The sequence below is a fragment of the Fundulus heteroclitus genome, chromosome 16, assembly GCF_011125445.2.
Source record: "Fundulus heteroclitus isolate FHET01 chromosome 16, MU-UCD_Fhet_4.1, whole genome shotgun sequence".
Classification (NCBI taxonomy): Eukaryota; Metazoa; Chordata; class Actinopteri; order Cyprinodontiformes; family Fundulidae; genus Fundulus; species Fundulus heteroclitus.
Genome location: NC_046376.1, coordinates 22,930,426 through 22,945,722, shown reverse-complemented (window position 1 = coordinate 22,945,722; position 15,297 = coordinate 22,930,426).

Genomic DNA, 15,297 nt, shown 5'->3' with positions numbered 1-15,297 from the left:
AGAGATTGGTGAAAAAATTACTAAGGGCCTAATCATCGTTTTATAACACTGAATCCTGCTTCAGAAAGCCTGGGCAGATTTCACTGTTTTCAGGGAACAGCTCTGCAGATTTCATCTGAACAGAATAGGTCGTTTTGCTGAGCAGCCACATTGTGAAAAGCTTGCATTGTTGCTTATTTGTGCGAGGCATAAAAGAGAGGGAAAATGGTTTATTTACTCCCATGTGAAGAGGGAGTGCAACCTCTTGCAGAGGACCAAGACCTGTTTGCTTGGAATTAAACCGCGGACATGTGTGTCAATATTTGAGCCCCCTGCTGCGATTGCATGCTCGAACAGAGTGGACAGAGTGTTATGAGCACTTCAAGGACGTGATTCTCAGAATAAACAGCCTTCTGCTTCTGAGAAATACATTCAGGTTGAATCCAGTTTGAGGCTTGAAATCAGGAACTGTGTAAGAATTTCATTTAACAAAGACATTGCTTTGATTATATTACATAAAAAGCAATGTGATTTGTTGCCTGTTAGCTACTCTTAAATATGAATATTTACTCTGTCATGCAAACTAATGTGCATGTGTACACAAATCAAAGACTTGCTTCATTCAGCATATGAAAACGCAATAATTCCCCTTTCCATCTGCTTTTTGTGTCAAATGAATGTGTTTTACCCTGCTGAATATCTATATATATCTATATCTATATATATATCTATCTATATATATATATATATATATATATATATATCTATATCTATATATATATCTATCTATATATATATATATATATACACACACACATTATTCTATCTTTTTCAGGGGGAAGTTGTGTACCCCAACGGCAGGGTAGTGGCTCCTTGAGTTAAAAAGACAGGAGGAGGCAAGTGAATAGATGCTCCTTCGATTTGGAGCGCATTGTCAGCGTTGTCAGCACAGATTGTTTGCGAGAGAGAGACGAAATGTCAAGCATTTAACGGCAAGCGGTCCAAGCAAAAAATTTGCCTGAATCACATTCAGTGTGAAAGTACCATTGCAGTTTTCCCCCTTAGAATCCCTTAAGTAGAACCTTTTTGAGAACGGGGGTAGATTAAAAGATCTCAAAAACCAAAACATTGATACCAACGACATATCCTGAAGTTCACAAAAGAACCCAGAACAACATCTGAAACACTGCAGATTTAGCTTTAGGTAGAGTAAAGGTCAGTGTTCATGATTTAACAAAAACTTGACAAGGAGTAAATTGAAACTTTCCTTGGGAATTTGCAGTTCATAATGATCTCTCATATCTCACTCATTTAAAAAAAAAAAAATATTTGTGGACTGAAGCTGTGAGTCATGTTACATAGCATAAAACTAATACAGGATTTTGGAAAGAGCAGCATTCAGACATGTACATGTTGGTTATAGTGTAATGGCATGGTACTGCTTTGCTTTATAGCACTTTGAATCAACTTGTTACTGAAAAGTGCTATATAAATAAACTTGCCTTGCCTTGCTTCTTCAGGATATCGAGGACTTGCCATGCTTGATAGAACTGTGAACACTGCTTTCTATAAGAAAATCCTAAAGGAAATTGTCTGGTCATTAGTTTTTGAACTGAAGCTCAAGTGGATTTGATTTATGCAACATGGCAATTATCCAAAGCACACCAGCAAGCCCACTTTTGTACTTAGAAAAATTTAAGAAATTCTTCAAAAAATGTAATGTAATGTAAAAGCCTTACGGCAGCTGTGATAAACGTTTAATGGTAGCTTTTGCTACCAAGTGTGGCACAACCAGTTATTAGCTTCACAAACTGAAAGTCTGACCTTCAAGTATAAATATAAATTCTCTATAATGTTTTATTAACCTCAGGGTTATTAAACTGATGTTGTACTGTTCTATACCTACTTTGTCTTAGTCACAGAGGTCACATATAGTACACATACAGTCTCAGTCCTGTGGTCAGCTTAGAATGACCAATCAACCTACCATAAATTATTTCAAATGGTCAGTTGAATCAAGGGTATCAGGAACCCCTGCATGCAGAGGGAAAACAGCTTGTAATATCAAGAGGAAGAGTTGGCCAAAATAAATATTAGTATTAAGAATGTTTCAATAGCCTTGAGTTATTTCAATTAAGATGTTTTTTTTCTGTTTTTGTTTGCAAGGTTGAACGCTCTCCTCAGTTGAACTGCCATGTTTCAGTACCCATTTTTTTTCCTAAACAAGTACTCTCAAAAGATAGGCTTGTGTGTTTTTTTCTGTGGTATTTAAATTCCACCTACATATCCCCTTCATACATGGAAAAGATAAGTAGGAGTATGTATGTTAATTTTTTCCCCCCACATTGATATGTAGTCATTGTCTGCTGTAGAGAACAGACAGAGCTAGATAAAAATAAGGCACTCTTGTCTCTTCATCGTTTGAAGGTAAACAAAGCATCTCCTGTCCAATGGGCTGTGCACAGGTTGTGTGTGTGTGTGTGTGTGTGTGAGTGCTTTACCTCTTCCATTACAGGGTGAGGCTGGCAGGTCACTCTGCACAACTACAGCTCGTAAGGCCAGTAGCAGGGCGCTTGAGATGGATGACTTCCCCTGAAGCAGTTGCCAGATCGTTTTTACTCACTCAGTGGTAATCAGGCTCCTTATCTCAGTTTATGGTATTCCTATGTCATTTTGCCTACCTCCTTGTGCCCTCTTCAGCCCCTGGTTCTATCCAAGATCTTCGTCCACTGCCTCCTAGTCCTAGGAGTACCAGGAAGAACTCATTCTGGAAATCCCTACAATAATCTCCTCACTGTTTCTCTGGTTGCTCGCCAGTATCTGCTGTCGTAGCTCCTCTTTAAACCACCATCACTCACTTGTGTTGTTGTACCTTCAACGCTCCACCGCCATCACCACTTCCTTCTGGAATACAACGGACCATTGAAAACCACTCACCACAATCTGCCAACCTCAGCTGCTGTGAGTGTACTCACCTTCTTCCTGGATATTCATCATTTCCACAAACAATAAGAATCAGTTCCCTCTTCTTCATCATCATCCTCGTCAGTTCCCAAACTGTTCTTCTTCTGTTAACCTTACCTCTCCTCCTCAGTGCGTTCCTAGACCCCACTCCCAAGCCCCAAAAAAGCATTTACTTACCTGTTAGTGTAAACTAACAACCTCCCTCAGTTGTTCATGGTTGATATCTGCACAAGGGTTTTGCCAAATGCACACATGACATTCCAGCCCGGGTCAGTAGCTCTTTGTGGATGAACAGAACCTTTCTAGGCTGGGTTGCTAAATGGAAAAACAGGTAGTCATAAGGTTATGTCTAACCTTCCTTTCTTATAAATAATTCTTGAGAAAATAATTACTAATCTAGTGTGTGAACATTTACACATTAATGACCTGTTTGAAGAGTTTCAGTCAGGCTTCAGAGCTCATCATAGCACTGAAACAGCTCTGGTGTAGATCACTTCTCATGGCCTCAGATAATGGACTTTTGTCTGTACTTGTCCTGTTAGATCTTAGTCATGCATTTGATACAGTTGAGCATAATATTCTCCTATAGAAAGACTTGAAGACTTGAGTAGGGATTAAAGAAAAAGCATTAGGCCGGTTTAAATCTTGCTCATCTGTCAGATTACAGTTTGTTCAGGTTAATAATAAATCTTCTTCAAACTCTAGGGCCACTTGTGGATTACTACAGGGTCCATTCCTTGGGCCAATTCTATCTATCTATCTATCTATCTATCTATCTATCTATCTATCTATATATATATATATATATATATATATATATATATATATATATATATATATATATATATATATATATATATATATATATATATATATATATATATCATGCCTTTTATCATATTTATCCATAAATTCTGACAATTCCAATCAATTACTAGACTACAGACATGTCTTAATGACATCAAAACCTGAATGACTAACTTTTCTGCTTTTAAATTCTGACAAGACAGAGGTTATAATCTTTGGACCAGAGTCCTCAAAACATAAAGTTCTTAATCAATCACTTAAACTGGATGGCATTAACTTGGCCTCTGGTAATAAAGTAAAAATAACCTTGGTGTTATTTTTGACCAGGACATGTCATTTAAATCCCATATTAACAGGTGTCCAGGGTCACCGTATTATTGCCAACATTAGAAATATTTTGTCCAGGAGTGATGCTGAAAAACTTGTCCATGCATTTCCTACTTCAAGGCTGGACTATTGTAATTCTTTACTATCAGGAAGTTCACAAAATGCAGTTTAAAGTCTTCAGCTGATCCAAAACGCTACAGCAAGAATTGTGATGAGTGAACATATTTTTCCCAAATTTTACTTCCCTTCATTGGCTTCCTCTTAAATCAACAATATAATTAAAAATTCTCCTTCTCACATACAAAGCCCTTAATAATACAGCTCCATCATACATCTGAGATCTGATTACCCCATATGTTCCTAAAAGAGCACTTTGCTCTCAGACTGCAGGTTCTTAAAGTCTATAAAATGTAGAATGGGAGGCAGATCCTTTAGCTGTCAGGCTCCTCTCCTGTGGAAACAACTCCCAGTTTTGGTCCGTGAGGTAGATACCCTGTCTACTTTTAAGACTAGGCTTAAAACTTTCCTTTTTGACAAAGCTTCTAGTTAGAGTTGCTTAGGTTATCCTGAGCTATCACTGTAGTTATGCTGATATAGGCTCAAGCTGCTGAAGGACAAGATCCATTTCGCTCACTGCTAAGTACTCCTACTGTACAATTTTGCATTATTTGTTATTATTAAAACTGTTCTGCTCTCTCTGTCTTTTTTTCCTCTTCATAGTAGGTACATATTTTCTATGTTGGAAAGGCTTTCTAACATAGAAAAGATTCCTGGATCAGTGCTTCTGTGCTTTTTTATGTCTCTGTCTTCTAAAACCCCCAGTCGGTCGTAGCAGATGGCCGTTCACACTAAGCCTGGTTCTTCTGGAAGTTTATTTCTGTTAAATGGGAGGTTTCCTCTCCACTGTATGCACTACATGCATACTTGGAATGACGGAGTTGTGCAAAGCCATCAACAATGCAGATGGCTGTCCACCGTGGTACCAAGCTGTTTCAGGAGGAGTGAATGCTGCTTGTCAAGACTGGGTTTCCTTGGATAGGACATTTTGACCAATCTGTCTGTATGATTTGATTGAATTTGACTTTGCATTAGGGTCACTAAACTGATTTACACTTTCAGTGTATTCTACTTTTATAGCAGTCTTAGTGTTACATATTTTAACATTTTTCAAACTGTTTTTCCTGGCCTTGCCACAACTGCTACCATGGTGAAAACATTAACTGAGCAACTGAAATATTGTGTTATGCTTCTTGTAAAGTCTGAACCTATTTTAAGAAACTGAGGGGCAAGTATTTCTTGATGAAAAGCAACATTTCTGCATCCTCTGCTGTTAGTTTCACACATATTAGATGAAAACCGAAACAGACTGAGCTAAAAAGTCTCTCGCTTTCCACACTGCTACATGGAGCTGAGAGATACCTCTGGGATATTTTAGCCAAAGTGGGAAACCATATTTTCTTAACACTTCAGTACTGCAGTGGGTTTTCTTCTAGAGCAATTGTAGTCTCTCCAAGGTAGGTCTCCAACTGAATGGCAGCACCCACTGGTGAATGGCTCTGTGAAAATGATTACTGCTCATCAGTGATCTCTTCAAACAAACTACCAAGACTGCTGCTATCTTGTGCCCTGTAAAGCTTCCTTGCCGGTGGCTCTCCCAGATGCTCTTCTTTTGGCTCTGCTGTGGATAACCTCTGCAGCTCCACCTTGAGCATTCCTTTGGCCTCCATAGCAATGTTGATGTTAGAGAAGAAATTATTTTTATACCTAAAACAAAACAATATCTTTACTGTTCAAATATAAGCTTATTGGGGACTACATGCATTCATTAAGCTTAAAAGTAAGCTTAATGTGCATGTTAACTGCAAAAAATAATAGAAAGTAATTGCATTATTGTAAAATGTTTTACACTAACTTTTGTAAAATGTTTTAGCTTAGTGAACAGGATTTTTAACCATATTCTGTAATGCTGGGCAACAAGGACAAATCTTTACCTTGGATCCAGTACAGTTGAGATGCAGTAGAGGGGGCTCTTCTCCATGTCAGTGAAGTGACCTTTGACAACTGCAGCCAGGGTTAACTTCATTGTTTTGATTCTTTGATTTTCTCCAGTTTCTCTGTTTGCAAGTTTCAGGAGCACAATCACATTAGGGGTAACATCTGATGCCATTGCATCAGAACAGCTTACATTTCATGTTAGCTCTTCAAACGGAGTTCGGACAGCAACAGTTTTTTCCAAAAGTCCCCAATAGTAAGCGGTGAGATTCTCAGGAAGCTCCTGTTCTTATCCACATATTCCTAGGGCCCTCTTCTGCTCAATAAAAGACTGGAAGATATAAAATGTGCTGTTCCAGTGGGTCTGAGTGTGCTTTTGGAGCCTTTTTATAGGCTGGTTAAGTTGGACCTGAAAGTCTCCTATCCAAGAGTAGGCTAATGTGAAGTGTTTAAAATGCCTTATGATTTTCCGTCCAACACCAACAGCATTAACCATACTCCTCTGGGCCAAAAGCCTCTCATTGACCACCAGCTAGAGAGAGTGGACAAAACATGGCAGGCTTTGGAGTCCGGCATCAGTCATGCCTTTTATCATATTTTTTTTTGTTATCACAAAGCACAATGATAGCTTTTTGTCTACCTTTGTGACCTCTGCCACAGTGATGGAACTGCCTGAATCTTCAGCCTTTGTTTCCTCCACGGAGTGCACCTAGGGTGACCAGATCTCAAAAAACAAATATGGGACAACAAGGACGCTTTTCAGGAACAATGCGGGACACATTGCTAACACTGATGATGTCATAAATTGTAATCTAACACAGATCTCACATAACATTAATCAATCAATCTCTGCTTTGCCTGTTAGTGCACAACAAGAAATTAGCAGTTTATAACAAAAATGTTACTTAACTTTTTGGAAGTTTAATAACACTGTTAAACCTTTCAAAAGTTTAATATAGTTGTAATTTTATCAGAAAAAAAATTCATAAGCATGTGAAATTATTAAACTTTTGTGTAAAGTTATATTTTTTATGTTGTCTGCTGTTCCCTTAGTTGTCTGGCAGGCATTCTTTGAGTTTGAGTAAATGAGTCAACGGGTTGGCAGGAGGCTTTTCCAGCTGTGTGTTTATAGTGTGACTGTCAGCCTCCCCAAATGTTAGATGAGGTTCCTGGGGATTATGCATATTTCTGTTTTTTACATTTTTAGTATTGTTTATTAGTTTGTAGATTATGTTCCTTCCTTCTTCGTCGTTATTTGGTAGTCTCTCCCTTATAGATTTAATTAGTTTATTCTTGGTCCATTCGATCTTTCTTCTCCCCCCTGTCTGTCTGCTGTATTCAGTTCAGTTAGTAGTTTGTCTTATTTGTCATACCATCTGTTTATTCACTGCAGTATTGTATTCTTGTTCTGCTTTCTTCCATCCTGTCCCTGTCATTTCATTGCACTTCCTCTCCTTCAGGTCACCTGTGCTAATTGCTTCCACCTTCCTTCCCCTCTGTCTCCTCTCCTATTTAAGCTTCCAGTCTCCTCTGATGCCTTGTTGGAGCCTCTGTTATGCTATTTCCAAGTCCGGTCCGCTTCCTGTTTAGTTCCTGGTCCTTGTACTCACCCATCCTGCCTTCAATTTAATTATTGGTCACGATCATCAGAACCCTAAACTAACATCTGGGGATTGTAACAGAGACTACATTTTACTCTGGGAATCCCCTTTCACTGACCCAATTATAAACCATTCCACAGTCTTTGTTGTATCCATCCATCCATCCATCCATCCATCCATCCATCCATCCATCCATCCATCCATCCATCCATCCATCCATCCATCCATCCATCCATCTTCTGTTTATCCGGGGTTGGGTCACGGGGGTAGCAGCTTCAGTAGGGAGACCCAGACGTCCCTCTCCCCAGCCACTTGGGCCAGCTCCTCCAGGGGAATCCCAAGGCGTTCCCAGGCCAGCCGAGGAACATAGTGCCTCCAGCGTGTCCTGGGTCTCCCCCTGGGCCTCCTCCCGGTGGGACGTGCCCAGAACACCTCTCCAGGGAGGCGTCCAGGAGGCATCCTAACTAGATGCCCGAGCCACCTCAACTGGCTCCTCTCGACGTGGAGGAGCAGCGGCTCTACTCTGAGTCCTCCCCGGATTACTGAGCTCCTCACCCTATCTCTAAGGGAGAGCCCAGACACCTTATAGAGAAAAGTTGTTTTGGACACTTGTATCTGCGATCTCATTCTTTCGGTCACGACCTAAACCTCATGACTATAGATGATGGTGGGAATGTAGATTGATCGGTAAATTGAGAGCTTCGCCTTTTGACTCAGCTCTCTCTTCACCACAACAGATGGGTACAGCACCTGCTTCACAGCAGATGCTGCACCAATCCGCCTATCGATCTCCAGTTCTATCTTTCCCTCATTCATGAACAAGACCCTGAGATACTTAAACTCTTCCACTTGGGGCAGGACACCTCCCTGACCCGGAGAATGCACTCGTTTTTTATGTACTTTATATTACATATTGGATACATTAAAATCCTTTTTAATCTCTGCTTTATTTTACGAGCATCGTGCGCAGATGGGTCATGAGGTGGAATGCTGCTTTGTAGTTTGATAGACAGCTGATGCGGCTCTGTCACGACTGCAGCTCTGCTTTCTTTATATTTCAGAAAAGCGCTTGTAGATTAATTTTTTGACTTTTAAGAATTTCACTAAGTCAAATGCAGGACATTGTTTCAATCTGTGGGACATTGTGATAGGGGTGAAAAATGTGGCACAGTCACGCACAAATTGGAACATCATGTCACCCAGTAAGACCACTGGCCTGAATTTCTCACATAGGTGAGAACTGAAGAGCACTCAGGTTCTCCCTTTCATTTGCTTTTCTCCACTGATGTTTTTTTTTTCATATTAAGCTCCCATCTCTGTCAGACTCTCTATCAGTTTCAAGTGGTTGGACCACTCCTAAATGTTAACATTACCTTCAGTCAGAAACAATAATAAAATAGCACTTTAAGTAGATCATATCTGCCAGGGTTGTGAATAAGTTCGTATTTAACTGCATATGGCAAGATAAGGAGTGTGATAGCAGCGTAACAACACTTTGGAACAAATAAATCTAAATTCAAACAATTCAAACTTGTAATGGTAAATTCATACCAAACGCAAACAAGACATTTTTTTCATATTAATCTGCTTCCTTGACATTTCTCCTCTCTCTTGCAAACAATCCGTGCCGACAATGCAGTCATTTCACCCCCAGCTAGCTTCACCACATCATCAAATAGGAGCGTCTATCTGCTTACCCGTTCCTTTTGTCTGTTCAACTCACCATGGTGGAGATGGGTTTTATTGAGCAAGTCACGTGCTGCATTTAATGTGGAAAGCTGAACAATAGAGTTTGCAGTGGCCCTATGTACACCAGATCCTCCAGAGACACACCCAGTTCAACCAGTACCACCACCTGAAGCTGAGTCCGGATGACAGTCATTTTTAACGGTATTTCCGTTGTCCAGGACCCAATTAATGTGGAGCTGCTTGTTATGGTTAGTTTTGTACAAACTCAAATGCAGACTCAGACTCAGGATGTAAAAATTAATAATAATTTATTTTAACATTAGGCGCTTCCAAAAGGGAAGGAATACAAAGGGGTGCAAGACTGTCCAGTTAACTTGCGCAGGGATGATCACAAGGCAAGACTCTCCAGTTAACTTGCACATATCTCAGGTTGTGGTTTTGGCAGGCAGGCAGGCAGGCAGGCAGGCAGGCAGGCAGGCAGGCAGGCAGGCAGGCAGGCAGGCAGGCAGGTCTGAGCGGCGTCCAACTACTCCAAAATGTGATCAAAGAGAACAAACTGGCGCCTGCTGTCTGGTACCAGGGGTTTATATACTGCCAGGTTGATTTCAGGATTGCCAGCAGCTGCGCCACAAAACCAGGAAGGAGCCACCGCTCAGCCACGCCCACCACCACACAGCTACCTCGTTGTTTGGGGACAGACCAGCCACCAAGACACGAACTACAGGCGTCTTTGGTCAGTGAATACATCATTGCTCAATGGAAATACAGCGTAATTGTACTGTCTAAAAGTGTAACACATAAAAACATTTTTGTGCTTAAATAAATGGAGGAGAAACACCTTTAATGAGACTTGAGAGAAAAGTTCAGATGTTTGAACTTGAAGTGAAATTTTGCTTGGCTCTAGACCTATGCAGTTTTGCTCCACTCTATTCATGCATCTACTGCAGCGTTCGCAGTTTTGCTTTACTCTGCTCACCCAATTTGTGATGTTTGCATCAATCCAAATGAGTTGTTCGCATTGCAGACTGTTAATCCGCTCCTGATCGCACATTTACACAAGGATAACATGTATATAACTCCCTCCGTTCGTCTTGTTCGAGTTTGGTGTGGATGTACCTCAAACCATCAGACATTTGAGAAAAGGCTATACTAAATATTTTACACGTCTTTGTTGCTTTAAGAAAGTGTTTGTCATTACTATAACATTGTGCAAAATACTGTGTACCTCTACATATGATACTGAATACTCACAAATGGTCTACAGAAACACAATTTACTGTAGCTTTAAATTTAAAACTGTAGTTTTTAATCTCTACCACATTTTACAATGCTATATTAATGAAAAATATAATGAAAAATTCAAGCTTCTGCAGCATCCTTTTGATTTCTTTAGATTGCCATAAAATACCTAATTTGTGATGCTTGAATTTGTTCTCGCGGCACATTTTTTTATGTCCTTTGGCTTTGGCCTCAGGATTTGATCAGAACAAACTCCTGTCTGTCAGATCATGTTCCTGTCCCTCTGTAATAAATTCCACATACTAGTTATGGGAAAATAATGTTACAAAAAACTTCAAGACCTCCTTGTCCATTTTTTATGCGCAGATCCAGATAGAGAAGTGTCAGAATGTTCTAATGAACACAAGGAAGAATGCCCGGAGATCTTCCCTTTTCCTGGTTGCCGAATGAACTGATTAGTCATTCCCTTTTTGCATTTTAAGCCCGAGTAGCTGACAGAGCTTAATTACTTAATGTATTCTTTCATTTCCACACATTTTTCATATAAAGTTTACATGTTGGTTCCCAGTTTTGCTGACATTGCAGACTGTTAATCCGCTCCTGATCGCACATTTACACAAGGATAACATGTATATAACTCCCTCCGTTCGTCTTGTTCGAGTTTGGTGTGGATGTACCTCAAACCATCAGACATTTGAGAAAAGGCTATACTAAATATTTTACACGTCTTTGTTGCTTTAAGAAAGTGTTTGTCATTACTATAACATTGTGCAAAATACTGTGTACCTCTACATATGATACTGAATACTCACAAATGGTCTACAGAAACACAATTTACTGTAGCTTTAAATTTAAAACTGTAGTTTTTAATCTCTACCACATTTTACAATGCTATATTAATGAAAAATATAATGAAAAATTCAAGCTTCTGCAGCATCCTTTTGATTTCTTTAGATTGCCATAAAATACCTAATTTGTGATGCTTGAATTTGTTCTCGCGGCACATTTTTTTATGTCCTTTGGCTTTGGCCTCAGGATTTGATCAGAACAAACTCCTGTCTGTCAGATCATGTTCCTGTCCCTCTGTAATAAATTCCACATACTAGTTATGGGAAAATAATGTTACAAAAAACTTCAAGACCTCCTTGTCCATTTTTTATGCGCAGATCCAGATAGAGAAGTGTCAGAATGTTCTAATGAACACAAGGAAGAATGCCCGGAGATCTTCCCTTTTCCTGGTTGCCGAATGAACTGATTAGTCATTCCCTTTTTGCATTTTAAGCCCGAGTAGCTGACAGAGCTTAATTACTTGATGTATTCTTTCATTTCCACACATTTTTCATATAAAGTTTACATGTTGGTTCCCAGTTTTGCTGTATAGACCTGCACTCCTAGGGGTGGTATCTGAAACATTGCTATCTCACTGTTAAAGAGCACAAACAGGAGAAAACAAATAAATCTGCTGCAGTCACTTAATAATTTAACACGTGGAAAGATAATAGCTCATTTGGCCAACTGTCTGTGATGAGGGATATCTATTAGTAATAATGATAAGCCATCATGTGCTTTAATTAGAGAAAATGCATTCATCTTTGAATGTGTTCTCTTGCTCACACTGTTAGTCTCTTAGGGGATCTCCGAGGCTCTTAATTCCCCCTGTCTGCCTCCTCGATCTGTCGTAAGACGATGTAAGAAAAGAGGTGCTCATGGTAATACACTTCTCAGTAATACATCAAAATGTAATTATGAGAAGTAGAGAAAAATGATCTTTAAATGTGTCTTGTGGCAACAACAACTCTTCTAAAATATGTCCACATCTATTCAAATAAAAAGGATCTAGCTCCTAATTTTGGCGTGTGCAATATTTTTTTTCCTTCAGGTCTTGATATGAAGATATTTTTTGTCCCTATCCTTTAATGGAGATGTTGGAATTCTCAACAAAGAAAGAAAGAAAGAAACAAAATTAGACAAACACAACCCTGGTATTTTGTTTCGGGCTGCTTAGGTTTCAAATTTTGTCATTCTGTGGGCAACTCAGATTTGCAGGGGATTTTCAACATCACACTCCCAGCTCAGAGTTGAATTATCCATCTTTTTCATCTTTATCTCCAATCATTTTCAACTTCAAGTCATGCTGGATTTACGATACTTGGCTTTGCTTTGTTATAAATTATACATTCCTCAGCAAGAACATTGTTCAACCTGGCTAATGAAAGAAATGAGACAATATTCCTGTGTAGGCTTTTGTTTTTTTCTATATGAACTCTGACTCCTTGTAGCCTTTTTTCTTTTATATGTATCACGATGGGATCACAAAAAATTCCCAGGTGCTACTGAATAGAAGACATTGGAATCCCTTTTCAAATTTGGTTAAAGGTTCCCAAATGAGCCGCAGCTCTAAATGATGGCCTCTAAACAGTAAATGAAAGCACAAATACATGTGGCAACAGCGAACGCTGTAGCAACAGTAACCTATTGCTTTTAAATGCTTCTAGGACCTGTCTTGTCAGCCTAGAAGACAGAGCTTTCTGTGTTGCAGCCCCCTAACTGTGGAATGATTTTCCACTCACTGTAAGGATAGCCAATAATATTAATGATTTTAAATCTCTTTAAAAGACTGATCTTTATAACTTGGCTTTTAATTCCAGATTTGTTGATAGTTATTGTGTTAACATCATAGTTTTTGGAGCCGGACCATTGTGCAGATAAGAGTTTGGGAGTTGCATGTTGAATAGTGTAGTGAAGATAAGTTTAATAAAGTAAAAAGGCTTACAAGATGACAGGGGCCAGGAACAGAACAGTGTAGAGAGACTGATGAAGACAGAGGGCCTAACAATTGGTAACGGCTGGGCTGACAATATATATGAGGGTAAAAGGGAGGAGTAGCAGGTGGCACTAATTACACAGGTGATATGAGTAAGATTCAGTTAAACAGAGGGGAAAAGGCAGTGAGCTGTCAGGTGCAGAGGGAGAACTGAATCCAACAAGGAAGCATGAGGATGGCCAGATCTGAGGGAAAAATATATCTAAACTAAAGAGAAGCAGAACCAAAAGAATTACTAAAATAAAGAACAGAAGCTAACTGAAACAGGAACTGAAACAATCACAAGAATACATAATAAACAGAAATACTGAACAGAAATATAAACTGATGGAAAAAAATCCAGGAGCTAAAGATGAACAATACAAAGGTGCATAGCATAAACTGAAGGATCCCCAGGGAGCCACAAAAGTAATCTAACCCTTGGGGATCCTGAGAGTTAACTGCTCTTATTCTTTTAGTTTTACTGTAGATGTATTTTATTGTTTACTTTGTTTTTATTTCTTTTGTTCCATTGTTTGTGTACTTTGGTGTGTAAAAGGCTTTGTAAATAAAGTTTGATTTGATTTGAATGAAGGGCCAGGTTTATACAAGTGTCATGTTGCACAGTCGGGTGTGTGTGTGTGTGTGTGTGTGTGTGTGTGTGTGTGTGTGTGTGTGTGTGTGTGTGTGTGTGTGTGTATGTGTGTGTATGTGTGTGTGTTGGGTTAATAAGAACAAAATAGAAAGGTGAGCACCCAATGGTGCAGGTTTCTGATGACAATGACAGATCTTCATCCATCAAGACTCAACAGGTCAACAGGTGATGCAATATAATGTAATTTTCAGGGTCCCCACATTAATACAACCAGTTTATTTCATCTGCTTTTATTTTTAAAAAGTTTTCTTCCTAGAAGATAGATGTTTTGTTCAGTTGAACATATCACATTAAAGGTGAAAAAAATGTGGATACTAGTTTTTCAAACTCAGATTTATATATACCAGAAAAGTGGAATTTTGTCAGAGGACCAATGTAAAGTATGAGATAAGTCACAAATAGAAATAAACAACTGAAAGTGATAATGAGGTTAGATTTTTGCTGTGCTATTTGGTCTCAGGGTTTGAAGAATTTTGAACAGGGAACCCTGTTAATCCCGAACCCTTCCACTGTTTTGAAATCCGCCAACAGGAAAATAACATGAGATCAGATTGTAAGACTTAGGCCACAATAGATGTAAAGAACTGTTACAGTCACCCCTCCCAAGTGACTGCCCATCACAGCAGGGGGTGCCAACACTGCTATGTACCAAGCCCCCTTGGATTTAACTCCCTCTTTGCCTGTGATCCTTGGTGATGAGTGGTTTGCACCGGGGAGACAGCCACCATGGTCCAAATGGGTTTCAGAGACTCAAAAGCATCTGCAGAGTCGACCAAGCTGAGTAAAGTCTGTTTTCTGTGAAACCAACATCAGAACTTAACCAGCCGACTGCCAAGAAAACGGTCTGCTTGTAACTTCTCAGCTGTTGTAGAAAAGCTGAGTCGAGACTACGCAGAGCAGTCTCCTTCAGCTAGGCCGAACTCTAAAGCTGATCTGAAGTCACCTTCTGCAACCTGTGCAGGCCCGCACTGGAAACCTCAAGACACAACCACAGCAGGAAGGCCACGCGGCAGTCCCGGCATTCACTGCCTGAGCGCAAACCGCCGGAGGCCGGTTCACAAAAAAGAACATTTTCCCACTTGAGCTAGCCGGTCCCTCGGCCCTTGCCAAAGAACCAGTTTCACCCTAGAGTAATTCACTGCAACCGGACACCCCATCGCCACAACCAGACAAAGACAAAAGTTTGGCAGATAAATTATAGGTAGAGTCATAGGGGATCAATCATTTAAAATGGTTTATTT